The sequence below is a fragment of the Callithrix jacchus genome, chromosome 15 (genome assembly GCF_049354715.1).
Source record: "Callithrix jacchus isolate 240 chromosome 15, calJac240_pri, whole genome shotgun sequence".
NCBI classification, from domain to species: Eukaryota; Metazoa; Chordata; class Mammalia; order Primates; family Cebidae; genus Callithrix; species Callithrix jacchus.
The window spans coordinates 66,526,154-66,540,707 of record NC_133516.1 but is presented as its reverse complement, the minus strand read 5'-3'; the positions used below and the strand labels follow the sequence as shown (position 1 = coordinate 66,540,707).

General features: G+C 42.3%; 2 pseudogenes; both read right to left on the bottom strand.

Annotated features, from left to right (window-relative positions):
- Nucleotides 1-155: 155 nt before the first annotated feature.
- LOC100395756 (phosphoglycerate mutase 1-like) lies at nt 156-918 on the bottom strand (annotated as a pseudogene).
- A 12,130-nt stretch (nt 919-13,048) lies between these two features.
- LOC100407026 (peptidyl-prolyl cis-trans isomerase A pseudogene) lies at nt 13,049-13,543 on the bottom strand (annotated as a pseudogene).
- Between the last annotated feature and the right edge of the window lie 1,011 nt (nt 13,544-14,554).

Here is a 14,554-nt window from a genome sequence, read left to right as displayed (position 1 = left end):
AATGGGAGCCACCTGTCTTCATCTGCAGCTACAGCTCAAGATGCCTATAGATGCGGTCAGTGTGACATGTGCAGGAGGGAGGGGCAGAGGGACATGAAGGAGGGAGGGGCAGAGGGGCAGGGTGCTCCTGGGGACAGTAGCCTGCCTGCTGGCCTTCACTTCTTGGCCTTGCCCTGGGCAGCCACAGCGTCCATGGCTTTACACACGGTTTCTTCATCCCCTAGGAATTGCATGCGCCTGATGGGCTTCAAGCTCTTGTCCAATTCATAGGCAATGGGAATACCAGTTGGCAGGTTCAGCTCCATGATAGCCTCTTCAGAGAGACCCTCCAGATGCTTGACAGTGCCCAGAGGCTGTTGCCATGGGCTGTAATTGTACTTGTTTCCCCTCCTTGATCTGCGGAACTATTTCTTCATTCCAAAATGGCAGAGTTCTGGCAATAGTGTGCTTCAGACTCTCACAGGAGTGTAGCTGATCTTCTGTGAGGTCTGCATACCTGTGATCCTTATTGATGTTCCTGTAGAAAGGATGGTTGGGCTTCATTGGAGGTGATGGGACATCATAGGGGTGCCTCCAGATCTTCACCTGGGCCTCATCCTGCTTTGCTGCAGTATCTGCTTTATTGAGACCAGTCAGACCCACATAGTGCCACTCATTGACGCACCAAGTTTTCACTACTTGCAGCCACATCTGATCAATGGCATCTAGCATTGTCCAGGGGGTCTGGATCACTCTCTTCTGCACTGAGGTGAAGCAGATGTAAAACCCATAGCTGGCATCTCACAGCACCTGCCTGCCACACTTCACCTCCTCATGGCCCTCTGGGCTCAGGTCAGTATCATGCCAGCCACTAAAGCAGTTCTCCACGTCCTGCATGCTCCCACCATGCAGGATCAGCATCAGTTTATAGGCGGCCATGGCGGCAGGCTGGGGATGCGACGCTGACTGGGGTTCGCAGATTCCAGAGGCACATTTGTCTTTTTAAATGATTGATTACTTTTAGTCTGTCTCCCTTTTCTTTCCACTCTTCTTTTCACTTTCTTGTCCCTTTTTTCTTTTCTTTCTTCCTTAGTCATTGCATATTCTCTGCTATCCTTACTGTGGTCTGCCAGGAACCCTCATAGATGTCATTTCACCTAACATGTGAATGTTCAGAGAAAAGGTTTTGGAGCTTTGTCTTGGATGAAATATAACTACTTGTGATTCATAGCTGACTTAGTACTGCACACAAAATTCTACTGTTGAGGTGAACCCAGTTCTGGTGTTACTGAATATTTTAACAAGGAGCCTAGATTATTGAAAATGGCAAGCTCATTAGGTTATAGCCTAACAAATGCCCGATTGTACATGTCTGTGAGTGTGTGGGTGTTTCTAGTGCCTGTTCGTGAGTAACCATGATACTCTTGGCAGTAGAAATGTGAGCAAAATCAAGTAGTACTGATTTAGCCAACTTTCTCTTCTTTCCTCCATAAGGGAATGGAAATGTACTACTTAGTAGTTCAGTTCTTTCTCAGGCTGGTAACATTACAGAATCCCTGTTGAAGTGCAAGCTGGGCTGGTGGAAATCAGATTCCCACATCCTTTTATAAGCTTTGTTTGTCAAGGTAAATCCCATGCATTTTAAACACATGACTTCCTAGGGCTAGATGGGCAAATAAGAAGCTTTGAACCTATTACCAGAATCAATTGTACAGATGTCTCCATTTCCCTGAATAGTGATTCATATAGGAAGATCTGTCTCCTCTTTTCTGCTAGTCTTTCATATTCTAATCAGGAGTATGAATCTGCAGGTCAGTGGCTGAGTAGCTTAGGCCAAGCACAGAATAGTATTAATGTAGTTCTCAACAAAGCCTTGTTTATGCTTAGATTAGGCTCATTGGTAGCTCAGACCTCATAGCCCTGCTGATATTTGGCAGAATCCTGCATATATTCTTCTGTAACATAAGACCAGTGTTTCAGAAACTGCAAGTTGGCCCTGTCTCTACAAATAAAAAAAAATTATCATTTAAAAAATTGTACATAGATGTATGCCTGCTCACTAGCCAGGCATGGTGGTACATGCCTGTGGTTCCAGCTACTTTGGAGGCTGAATCTCTCGCCTGAATACAAAAGATTGAGGCTGCATTGAGCCGTGATCACGCCACTGCCCTCCTGCCTGGGCAGCAGAGAAAGACCCTGTCTTAAAAACAAACAAATAAACAAACAAATCAACAGAGTTGGGAGGAGAGTGAGTCTTTGGGCCTCCTTGTCATCTTTCCTCAAAATTGCTTTTAGTTGTTCTATTCTTATTCCTCCCTTCAAGCATCTGATCATCTTTTAGGCAGCAACTTACCAGCTCTCCTTATGAATTAGCCAATGTAGTAAATCTAGGAAACAAACCTAGACTCAGGGTAGTGAGATTTGGAGGCATCTAGACCATCAGTTCTTGAACATGCTCACTTAATTGGGTCAAGGAAACCCCAAAATATACCTACCCTGTTCATTTCACTTCTGGTGGGAGAATAATTTGGTGAAATAAAAAATGAAAGAGGAACAAAATAACAACCAAAAATGGCAACATCATAGCATGTTTAATCATAAAATTATTAAAAATAGAAAAACAAACCTGTCATGCTGGCCAGTGCCTATAGTTCTAGCTACTTGGGAGGCTGATGTGAAGGATCACTTGTGCCCAGGAGTTCAAGGGTGCAGTGAGCTATGATTTCACCATTGCACTTCAGCTTGGGTGACAGAGTGAGACCCAATCTCTAAAAAATAGGAAAACAACATTATACTGTAATATACTAAAAAAAAAAAAATCCTTGAAAATTGTGAGAACTCCAGCAACCTATGTTTTCATATGTGCAGCAAGAAATTTGCATCATTGCCAAACTTTCTGTGAAAAGCAGTTTTTAATAATTGGCACAACCATGCTTTTTTTTTGTGAATATAAAATTTTAATTACCATTAATAATGAATGAAGGAAGCTATTAAGGACTTAGTCATATGTAAAAACGAAAGTCCCTGGCTTGGCATTTGCTGTAAGAGTTAAAGAAAGAACTTGCATTTCAAAATTTTTTCTTGGTTCTTCCAGAAGACTAATGGGCCATACTGTGCTTGGAGGCACTATGGCCTAGATGACTATGACAGTCTTGTTTTTGCGCCTTCTCTACTCTTCCGTTCTCTCTCTTTTTTGAGATGGAATCTGGCTCTGTCACCCAGGCTGGAGTACAGTGGCATGATCTCAGCTCACTGTACCCTCCATCTGCCAGGTTCAAGCAATTCTCCTGCCTCAGCCTCCTGAGTAGCCAGGATTACAGGTGCCCACCACCCTGCCCAGCTAATTTTTTTTTGTATTTTTAGTGGAGACGGGGTTTCACCATGTTGGCCAGGCTGGTTTTGAACTCCTGGCCTCAAGTAATCCGCCTCCCAAAGTGCTAGGATTGCAAATGTGTGACCTTTTTTTTTTTTTTTTTTTTTGAGATGAGGTCTTGCTCTGTCACCCAGGCTGGAGTGCAGTGGTGTGTTTATGGCTCACTGTACCCTTGACTTCCAGGTGGGCTCAAGCAATTCCCTCACCTCAGCCTCCAGAGTTGCTGGGACTACCACTCCTGGCTAATTTTTTTATTTTTATTTTTGCAGGGACAGGTATTTCCCTATTTTGCCCAGGCTGGTCTCAAGCTCCTGGCCTCAAGTAATCTTCCTGCCTGGGCCTCCCTAATTGCTGGGATTACATGCATAAACCATCATGCCTGGACTGCTTTTCTGTTTTTGAACCTGAAACTGCTCTCCAAGTCTTTGGGTCAGAATCTGGCTTGTACATTAAAATGATCATTCTATTGGTAGATGTATTGGATAAGACCTTCCTGGGAGAGTATTTGGCAATGGGTCTTAAATATTTATCCTCATTGGCTTGGCAATTTCAGTCCTAAAGAAAAAATTATGAATATGTACAAAGATGTATGTACAAAGATTTTTTTTTATATTAGGAAAGATAGTAAGGGATTGGCTAAACAAGTGTTGCTATTTTCATTGGATAAAATCCCTTCTTCCCTCCCTCCCTCCTTCCCTCCTTCCTTGCTTCCTTATCTCCCCTCCCCACCCCTCCCTTCCCCTTCCCTCCCCTCCCCTCCCCTTCCCTTCCCTCTTTCCTTTTTTTTTTTCTGTCACCCAGGCTGGAGTGCAGTGATGCAATCCTGGCTCACTGCAACGTCTGCCTCCTGGGTTCAAGCGATTCTCCTGCCTTAGCCTCCTGAGTAACTGGGGATTTACAGGCACCTGCCACCACCCCAGCTAATTTTTGTATTTTTAGTAGAGATGGGGTTTCACCATGTTGGCCAGGCTGGTCTCAAACTTCTGACCTCAGGTGATCAGCCCGTTTCGGCCTCCCAAAGTTGCTATTATAGGGATGAGCCACCATGCCCAGCGTGTTTTCATTATAAAGATGATTATGAGACTTACTGATACAGAAAAATTGTTCTCAAGACTAATTTTTAATTTTAATTTTTAAAAGTAGGGCAGGCTGTGTGCAGTGGCTCATGCCTGTAATCCAAGCACTTTGAGAGGCCAAGACAGGCAGATTAGAAGTTCAAAACCCTGTCTCTACAAAACAATACAAAAATTAGCCAGGCATGGTACTGTGTGCCTATAGTTCTAGCTCCTTAGGAGGCTAAGGTGGGAGGAGAGCTTGAGATGGGAGGTCAAGGCTGCAGTGAGCCATTATTGTGTCACTGCACTCTAACCTGGGTGACAGAAAAAAAAAAGGAAAGAGGGAAGGGAAGGGGAGGGGAGGGGAGCCTTCCCTTCTCAAAAAAAAAGTAGAGTATATAACAGTATGCATAATATAATCTCTTTTATATAAAGATATATGCCTATTCATAGAAAATGGCTGAAAGTATAAAATACAATGCTAATAGTAATTATGTTTTTGTACTATTAAGGATTTTTCTGAAATGTCTACAATAAACATATATGACTTCTGTAAAAAAAAAGCATTTACATGTACTTGAAACAGAAAAAGATTACTTTGGCAGCACTTAAAAGAATGTGAATGAGAGAGATTGGATGAGAGATTGTTGTAGTGGTTCAGTCAAAAGGCAGTGCAAGTAAGAACCAAGGTCATGGTGTGGATGGAGAAGAAAAAACTGACTTAAGACATACTCAGCAGTCCTACAAGAACTATGAACACATTCCACACCTCCAAGTCAATAATAAAATTGGTCTTTCAAAAGAGCCAGCATGATTCTTCCGTATCCTTGTAGTACCTTCAAATATGCATTTGAAGAAACTTGAGGTTTTGGCTTTCTAACTTGTTTAGCTAAGTTAATGGACATACACTTGAACAAAAAGGAGACTATGAGAGGAGGATCAGATTGGAAGAAGATAATAAATTCAGTTTTGCATGTGTGCAGTTTGAAGGGCTTGTGGGACATGTACTAAGAGCTGAGCAGGGGATGCTGGGGGACAAGGAGGCAACTGAGAAGACTGAAGAGGTGTGGTGGGCCCAGACAGTCCAGAATGGACTAGTCTGGGTTGAAATCCTGTTAAGAATGACCAACTGGATAAGTTCAAGGTTGCTTTCATTTCAGCTTCCTGTGAAACCTGCAAGTAATCAGCACAACAGGCACAGGAAATGAGAATAAAAAAGCAGGTGAGTCAGGACTTTGGAGGTTCTTCTGCCTCCTCATGGAGTTGTAACCAAAGTTTGAGGGTCAGTGCAGACTTCTCAAGTCTGATCTTCAATTCACTCCTTTTCAGGTTGGGAAAGCCCTCAAGAGTCTAAGTTCTACCACTTAAGGCAATTCCTTGCTGTGCCATAGGCACATGTTCATATGTTTTCTTACTGCCTCTTCACCAGCATCAGGCCCAACCATGGTACACCAAGATGGTCAGAGAGGCCAGAGGAAGAAGTCAAAGGAAGAGAGAATATCAGGGAAGAAATTTTCAACAGTAGCAGCTGCCAGAGACGTCAAGTAATATAAGTACTGAAAAGTTCCTGTGCCGTTTGGCAAGGTACAGGCTATTTGCAGCCATATTGGTAGAGTACCACCAAGCTCAGATTCCTGTGAAAGTCATTTTCATTCTCATGAAACATAGTCAAAATAATTTTTTGTTTTATTTATTTGTGAAATGGAGTCTCGCTCTGTCTCCCAGGCTGGAGTACAGTGGTGTGATCTTGGCTAATTGCAACCTCTCTCTCCTGGGTTCAAGCGATTCTCCTGCCTCAGCCTCCTGAGTAGCTGGACAACAGGCATGCACCACCACGCCAAGCTAATTTTTATATTTTTAGTAGAGATGGGTTTCACCATGTTGGCCATTCTGGTCTCGAACTCCTGACCTCAGATGATTTGCTCACCTTGGCCTCCCGAAGTGCTGGGATTACAGGCATGAGCCATTGTGCTTGTCCTGATTTTTAGCTTTCCTACTTGACTTTTAATTGAAACGTTGACAAAAGTTACTGTTGTTAGCAGAGTACTGGTAAAGCCTGCATCTAGATTCTCAAGCAGTTTGAGACAAGAGGATTCTACAAGTTGGTCGTCTGTAGGGTGATAGGGGAATGCCAGTAGCACAAATGTCTCTTGGCTTTACCAACTGGTGAAGACAACTGTGACATTTACAGCCATACTTCAATCCATGTTTACTAGAAAGCCTAGTCAGTCTAGAAATCAGTGGCCCAGGCCTGGCTTGGTGGCTCACACCCGTAATCCCAACTCTCTGGGAGCCCGAGGTGGGTGGATTGCTTGAGGTCAGGAGTTCAAGACCAGCCTGTCCAACATGGGTAAACCCCATCTCTATAAAACAAACAGTTTGTGGCCCAAGTTGCTGACCAAGTTGTCTGCCAGCCTCCTTTGAGTACTTACCTGCACCCTGCTCAGGGAGGTACCACAACACAGCCTGTGTGGCTGCTGACCTCTTCTCCCAAGGTTTTCCCTGCAGAATACTGATCTCCAGTGTTCTTTCACAGCTGTAAGCAGCTGGGAAACATTTTCCTTTTCTTGGATATTTATTTCAGGGGAGGCTCCTATAGCTGAGCTCTTGAGCCTTAGGACACAGTCTTCTCTTCACGCTTTAAACTTTTCTTTCCCATAGCAAAGGAGCAGTTGAGTATGGAAGGTAAGGAAGACAATCATACTGGATTGAATGATAATCAGGCAACTGTTCTAGGAATGTCCACACCATGCTGCCCTCTGTAGCTCACTGCTATGGACTGAATTGTGTTCCCCTTCCCTCCCCAAATTCATATACTGAAGCCCTAACCTGCTATGTGACTCTATCTGGAATGAGGGTGTTTAGGAAGTAATGAGGGTTATATGAGGCATTAAGGCTGGTGTCCTAATCACGTAAAACTCTGGCTTTCTAAGAAGATAAAGATTCCCATTTTCTCTCTCTCTCACTTTCTCTCTCTCTCTCTCTGTCTCAATCTGCTATGTGAGGACACTTTCCTTCTGCAAGCTAGGAAAAAGGCCCTCACCAAAACCCAACCATAGTGGCTCCCTGATCCTGGACTTCCAGCCTCTAGAATTGTGAGAAAATAAATAAGTTTCTGTTGCTTAAGCCACTTAGTCTATAGCATTTTGTTATGGCAGCCCAGGATGCCAGATTCCTTCATTCATGGTGATTTTCTTTTAGGGGCCCCATTGTCTCTTCTAATAGTCCAGCACCCCCCCCTTTTTTTTTTTAAAGGAACTCATAGTGCATCATAGAGGGTTAAATATCTCAATTGTGGGCAGAGTCCAACAGCTCTTCCACAGGGCTCTTGTGTCCTGTGCACATCAAGAAATGGGGCTGGGTACCCATTTTATTGTTTCCAGATCTTCCCAACAAGTAAAAACACTACTGAATATTGGTTTTCCCAGAGCATATGATGGACTTCTGGGATGACACATGTCTGTTAGGGTCATCTCTGACTCATGGAATCCTCAGTTGCCCTTCTATGGCTGAACAAGAGAAACACATTAAAGGAGGGCATGTGAGTCTCTAGCATAATTATAATTACTGGGGTTTATAAAGCCAGGTAAATCTTGGAGTTAATAATGCTTAGACTTTTCTGGAAGGGATGAGGCAGCTCCATTCTTGTAGTCTATTGGGCTAGCTTCATTTGGGGGATTAAACCAAAGTAATACAAATATCCATATCTTTTTACATCTGTCACTGTTTATTATTTGGTTTTCCATCTGGCCTGCTCTGAAGCAGGAGGGGATAGCGAGCAAAGAGGGAAATCATGAGCTCTTTGGAGGAATAGTGCCAGATATTAAATCTACAAACAAAATCGGTTGAACTGGAAAGAATGAGTCAGAGACAAAGGAAGCAGTAAAATCAGTGAATATCACCCTAGAAAATATCACCTGAAAGTGCTGACAGAATCTTCCCCCTGTATTTGTGATTATCCCTGTGGTAGATACCCTTAAATCCGATCAGCACAATTTGGTGCCTGAACTGCTTGTGCTTCACTGCTCTCTATTGGGTCCCTTTTCATCGTTTCCTCTTGTCTAGCCTTTATATTCATTTCTATAATGCAAGCTGATGATCCATGGTGAGATTTTTCTTTCCTCTGGTGATAATGATTCTGTCACTCCAGGTTCCTGTTTCAGCAGAGCATGAAGAGAGAGTCTGATTGACTGAGACCAAGCTGGAGTGAAATAAGGATTTTACTTGAGGGTTCATTAGTCTTCCTACATCATGCCCCAAAGAGCCCTGAAAACTGGGAGTTATCTGAGTACCTTGCCTTTTGGGTTAGCTTGTATAGAGGTGGCAAACTGGCAGCCCCTAGGTCAGATGTATTTTTTTTGGCCCACCCATAGTTTGAAATTAATTGTCAAATTTAAATATAGAGATATTTCCTGCTTCTCTTTAAAAACTGGGAGAACAGTCATCTGCATCCCCTTCTAGAAACAATCAGCTGATGCTGAACGTGTCTCTACCCTTTAATGAAGTCATGAGCTCTCCATATCACATTGCCACAGCCCCCACTGCTGCACGTGTTTATGCTGGCCACCGTAGGCACTCGAGTTTATGTCCTTTGATCTATAGGAAACAAAGGGACTAGTGTTTATTGAGTGTCTTCTATGCATGAACCACTGTACCTTGTAATTTGCATACATTACTTCATTTGATTTTTTTTTTAAACTCACTAAGATTTAAGCTCCCTGTCTATAGGCACCATGCCTGCTTCTTTTGCCACTGTGAGAGTACCCAAGACTTGGTATTGTCATAAGTGGGAGCTGAAAAGCATTTGCTGAATGAATGCATAAACAAATGAAAAAGATATTTTTATTCCATTTTTGTACATGAGAAAACCAAGGCCCAAGGCACTTAAGTAACCAGACGGCCCCCAGGGCTGACAGTTAGGATTCAAATATGGGACCGTGCAACTCCAGAGGTCCAGTGTATAGGAGAAGGAAGACCATGGATCATTTCAGAGCTAAGTACACAGAAGTCTCTTTGGAAGTCCTTACAGAATTGATTGACAATGCTCAAACATATTTTCATAAGTACAAGCTTCCAGAAGAGTGCATGTTTTTAGCTTATGAAATTTGTCTAAAACCTACTGTGTCTGGTTACCTTCAGCTTTGGAATTATATAAAATTAAGGCTCTGCAGTAGAGGGTATGTGCCAGTGGTTTGGCACGTAGTAAGGACAGCAGAATATTTTTGTCCATAGTTGACTTGTGTTCCATAAATGTGGTCAAATTCCTAAGTTTATTTTCCTTGTATATCTAAGGAACTCCCTCCAGAGCTTATTTTTGTAAACTTCCTGCTGATGGTACATAGTTACCACTACAGAGCACAGAGCTGTGTTTAGGAATGAGTATAATTAAAAGTGCTGCTTTTTGAGGCTTATCAAGAGGACCCAAGGCTGGTTGGGGAAGCATGCCCTCAAAATGAAGCCACTTGCAAAGAGAAGGGATTGACCTGGCTGAGGGAAATGGGGAGGAGAGTAAGAGTTTAATCTTATGACTTAGTTTCCATCTCTATACTGGTGAGTCCCAAATTGATTTATAGTTTTGATGTCTCTCACATAAGTCTCATAATTCCAAAAATGGCTAGATATTTCTTACAGACTTCTTTCTACCACAATTCTAAACCCAACATATCAATAACTGAGCATATCACATTTTGCCCCTGAACTAGCCTTTCCTTTGGTGGCCATTTAGTCTTTCACCTACCAAGTCCCAAACTTTGGAGTTTTCTACTACTCTTTTGTATTTAGAGTCTATATGCACAAGTACTTTTCCGTGAAATGGCTCATTATCTTCCTTTTCTGCCTCATTCCCACCCAAGTACAAGCCTCTGTCACTTCAGACCTGGATTGCTAAAGTAGCTTTCTAGCTGAGCTCTGCAGTAGAGCATATGAGCTCTGAAGCTTCTAGGCTCTTTCCCCTTTAATATCACTGTACACTACTCTCAAATTTATTTTACTAAAATCCTGTTTTCATGTCCCTTTCCACATTCTCAATTTGTATTATCTTCTAGCAGCGTAGAGTAGCTTTTCCCAAAGTATGTTATGTGAAACTTTAGTTCCATGGGAGATTAATAGATGTTAAGTAAAAAATTGGCATTGTGATGAAATGCCAGAATTAACAAAGTTATAAACCATTTCTTTCCTGCAGGATGATTCATAGCTTTGATGTGTTAATATGCTTCAATATGCAGTGTTTTCCAAGACATGTTTTTTCACAGAGCTATGTTGGTGGAGTATTGGCCTAGGTCTTCATAAACTATATTTTGTGTCTTAGTCTATTTTGTGTTGCTGTAACAGAGTGCCACAAACTGGGTAACTTGGAAATAATTGAAATTTATTTGGCTCATGGTTTTTGAGGCTGGGAAGTCCAAGAGCATGGCACTGGCATTGGGTGGGGGCCTTCCTGTTGTATTATTCCATGGCAGAAGGGGGAATGGTAAGCAAGCATGCAAGACACAGAGAGGAAACTGGGCCAAACTTACCCGTTTTATCAGGAACCCAATTCACATAGATAACAGCATTAATCTATCATGAGGGATTCTCTAATCACCTGTTTATTGTACCACCTCTTGATCTCATCAAAATTGCAATTAAATTTCAACATGACTTCTGGAGGGGACATTTGAATTTTAGCATTTTGGAAATGCTAGTCCACAGATATAAGTCCATATTCCTTGTGGTGATAAATTTTATGTGTCAAATTGACTAGGCCATGGGTACCCAGATATATGGTCAAACATTATTCTGGGCATTTTCGTAAAAGTGTTTTTTTTTAAATGATATTAGCATTTACATTGGTAGACTGAGTAAAGCATATTGCTCTTTTCATGTGGGTGGGACTCATAAAACCAGTTAAAGGCCTGAGTAGAACATAAAGTCTAAGAATAACTTCACCTGCCTGACTAACTTTGAACTGGGACATCAGCTCTTTCCTGCTTCTTTACATGAGCTCACCTGGGTCTCCACCTTTTCAGTTTACCTTGCAGTTCTTAGAGATTGTCAGCCAGCCAGACTCATGCCTATAATCCCAGTACCTTGGGAGTGGAAGGTGGGAGAATTGCTTGAGCCCAGGAGTTCAAGACCAGCCTAGGCAACATAGTGAGACTCTGTCTATATTAAAAAATGAAAGAGAGAGAGAGAGAGAAATTGTCAGCCTCCATAATTATGTGAGCCCATTCATATATAGAGATATCTCCATCTTACTGGTTCTGTTTCTCTGGAGAACTTTAACTAATATACTCTCTGTCGTCTTCTTGAAGGCTGTTTAAGGTAAGACTCTTATTCCACCTCTCTGAGTTTATTTACTTCCATTTCTCAGCACATATCTTCTGCCCTAGGTCAGATGGTCTCCTCATTCTCTAAATTCCCCTTGCAGAATTCACCTCCAGCCTTTGCTCAAGTTGTGTTTTTTGTTCAGAATGTGGCCCTCCCTTTTCTTACATATTTACATTCTACCCATCTTGTTCTCTTTTTCTCCTTCGTTTTTTGTTTTATTAGAAAATAAACTACAGCCAGGCATGGTGTCTCATGCCTGTAATCCCAACTTCTTGAGAGTCTCAAGATCAGGATGATCACTTGATGCCAGGAGTTTGAGATCAGCCTATACAATATAGCAAGACCCCATCTCTATAAAAAGTAAAAAATTAGCCAGGCACAGTGGTGTGTGCCTATATTCCCAGCTACTCAGGAGGCTGAGGAAGCAGAATCCCTCCCTACAAGAGTTTGAGGTTACAGTGAGTTATGATCATACCATTGCACTATAGTCTGTTCTACAGAGTGAGACTTTGTCTCTAAGAAAAGAGAGAGAGAGAACGAACTTCCAGAAGACAAGTTGTGAAAAGAATTAAATTGCATTCATTCCTGTGTTCTGTGCTTTGTGGGAATGACCGAAATACTGATACATTTGAAGTTCAAGGAAGGAAGACCTAGAGGAAGCCTCCATTACAAATAAATAAAGAAAAAAGTGTGTTTCTTTCCTAATGTTCTAATTCCCCAGCGATATGTAGAGTCTCAACCAGTTTCTTTTTTCCCCTAATTTTAAGGTCCAAGTGAAGTCCCATGGCTGCAAATTAGAGTCACTTAAAAATTCTAAAGGCTGGATAAGCAAGAGACTGACTAGAAAAAAAAAATGAGGAAAAATCCTAAAGTCCAGGCTGCATCCCAGACCATTAAAATCTTCATCTGTGGCTGGTACCTTGGGATTGATATTTTATGAATTTCTCCAGGGTGATTCTAGTGCATAGCTAGAGTTGAGAACCAGTGTGAAGTCTTCCGGATACCTGGGTTTCATCCCTAGAGTATATTAATCAGTAGGTCTGGGGTGGGGCTCAATACTGAGTGTCTCCTACCTGCTATGCCTCATGCTGGGGATAGAGATCAGCATTTCTTTTTTTTTTTCTTTTTGTTATTTAGTTTTTATTTCATAATCATAAACTTAACTCTGCAATTCAGCTAGGCATGGAAGGGAACAAGGAAAACATGAAACCCAAAGGGAACTGCAGCGAGAGCACAGATTCTAGGATACTGTGAGCAAATGGGGTGGAGAGGTACTCTCCTGAGCTACGGAAGGAATGGTCTGGTGGTTAAGATAAAACACAAGTCAAGCTTATTAAAGTTGTCCACAGTCAGCAATGGTGCTCTTCTTGCTGGTCCTGCCATCCCCGGACCCATAGCGCTCCATGGCCTCCACAATATTTATGCCTTCTTTCACCTTGCCAAAGATCACATGCTTGCCATCCAACCACTCAATCTTGACAGTGCAGATGAAAAACTGGGAACCATTTGTGTTGGGTCCAGCATTTGCCATGGACAAGATGCCAGGACCTGTATGCTTTAGGTTGAAGTTCTCATCATCAAATTTCTCCCCGTAGATGGACTTGCCACCAGTTCTATTATGGCGTGTGAAGTCACCACCCTGACACATAAACCCTGGAATAATTCTGTGAAAGCAGGAACCCTTATAACCAAATCCTTTCTCTTCAGTGCTCAGAGCACAAAAGTTTTTTGCTGTCTTTGGAACCTCATCTGCACACAGCTCGAAGGAGACGTGGCCCAAGGGCTTGCTGTTGATGGTGATGTCAAAGAACATGGTGGGGTTGACCATGGCTGATACTACAAGGCTCCAGGTGGCGGTGGCATCTGCAAAGCCAATAATGGGCATTTCTGACAAATTTGGAGGTGATGCTGATACTGCTGGTGTGGGGAACCTCACTTTGAGAACTACTTTTCAAAAGACCAGGACTAAGGAAAAGAGCCCGGATGAGCCTGGTATGACTCCCTGTAATTGAGGAAAACCTAGTAGAATAGACACAAATATAAGGACAAGCAGGAAACATTACTTTACATGGAGGTTACTAATTGGTGGCCCAAGCCCCAAATCTAGTCCATAGATGTGTTTTGTAGAGTCACATGATGTTTTCCATTAAAAAATTAGTTAATATTTCAAAATCAAAGACTTACACACACATACATTCAGTTACACGTACAAATCTTTTGACTTTTCAAGAAAAATAGGCTGGCAACAAGGAGCCCAGTTTCCTACATGGCAACATTCAACATTAACCAACAAGTAATAGCTGCTCTGCTATTCTAAATGAGCCCAGCCCCCAGGCAATCTTTCAAATTAATGGAACTATATGAGTGAGCCCAGGCAAAACCAGCAGAAAAACTGCTGAGAAAACCCAGAAAATAGTGAAAAGTAATATACATTGTTGATGTAAGCCACTAAGTTGTGGGATGATTTGTTATGCAGCAATAGCTAACTGATACAATTGGGAGAGTTCTTATAGGCCTGCTTTGCTCAATTATGTTACCTCCCTCGCCCTTTAGGCAGGTACATTTCTAGCCTGGTTCTTACCCTAAAGACACTCGATAGATTTCAAAGACTTTTTTCACACCCATTATCCCAACAACCTTGCATGGTCAGCTGGTGTTAAATTCCCATTTTGCAGATGAGGAATCTAAGGACCAGAGATCTAAGGGAGATTCCTAGAGCCATATAGTGGCAGAGCAGGATTTCTCATCCTATCACTTTTCACCTCTGGTTCAGTGCTTTTCTTCTTCCATTTGGGTAGTAGTCTCCTGAGACCATTAGACCTTGCAGTCGCCAAGGCCA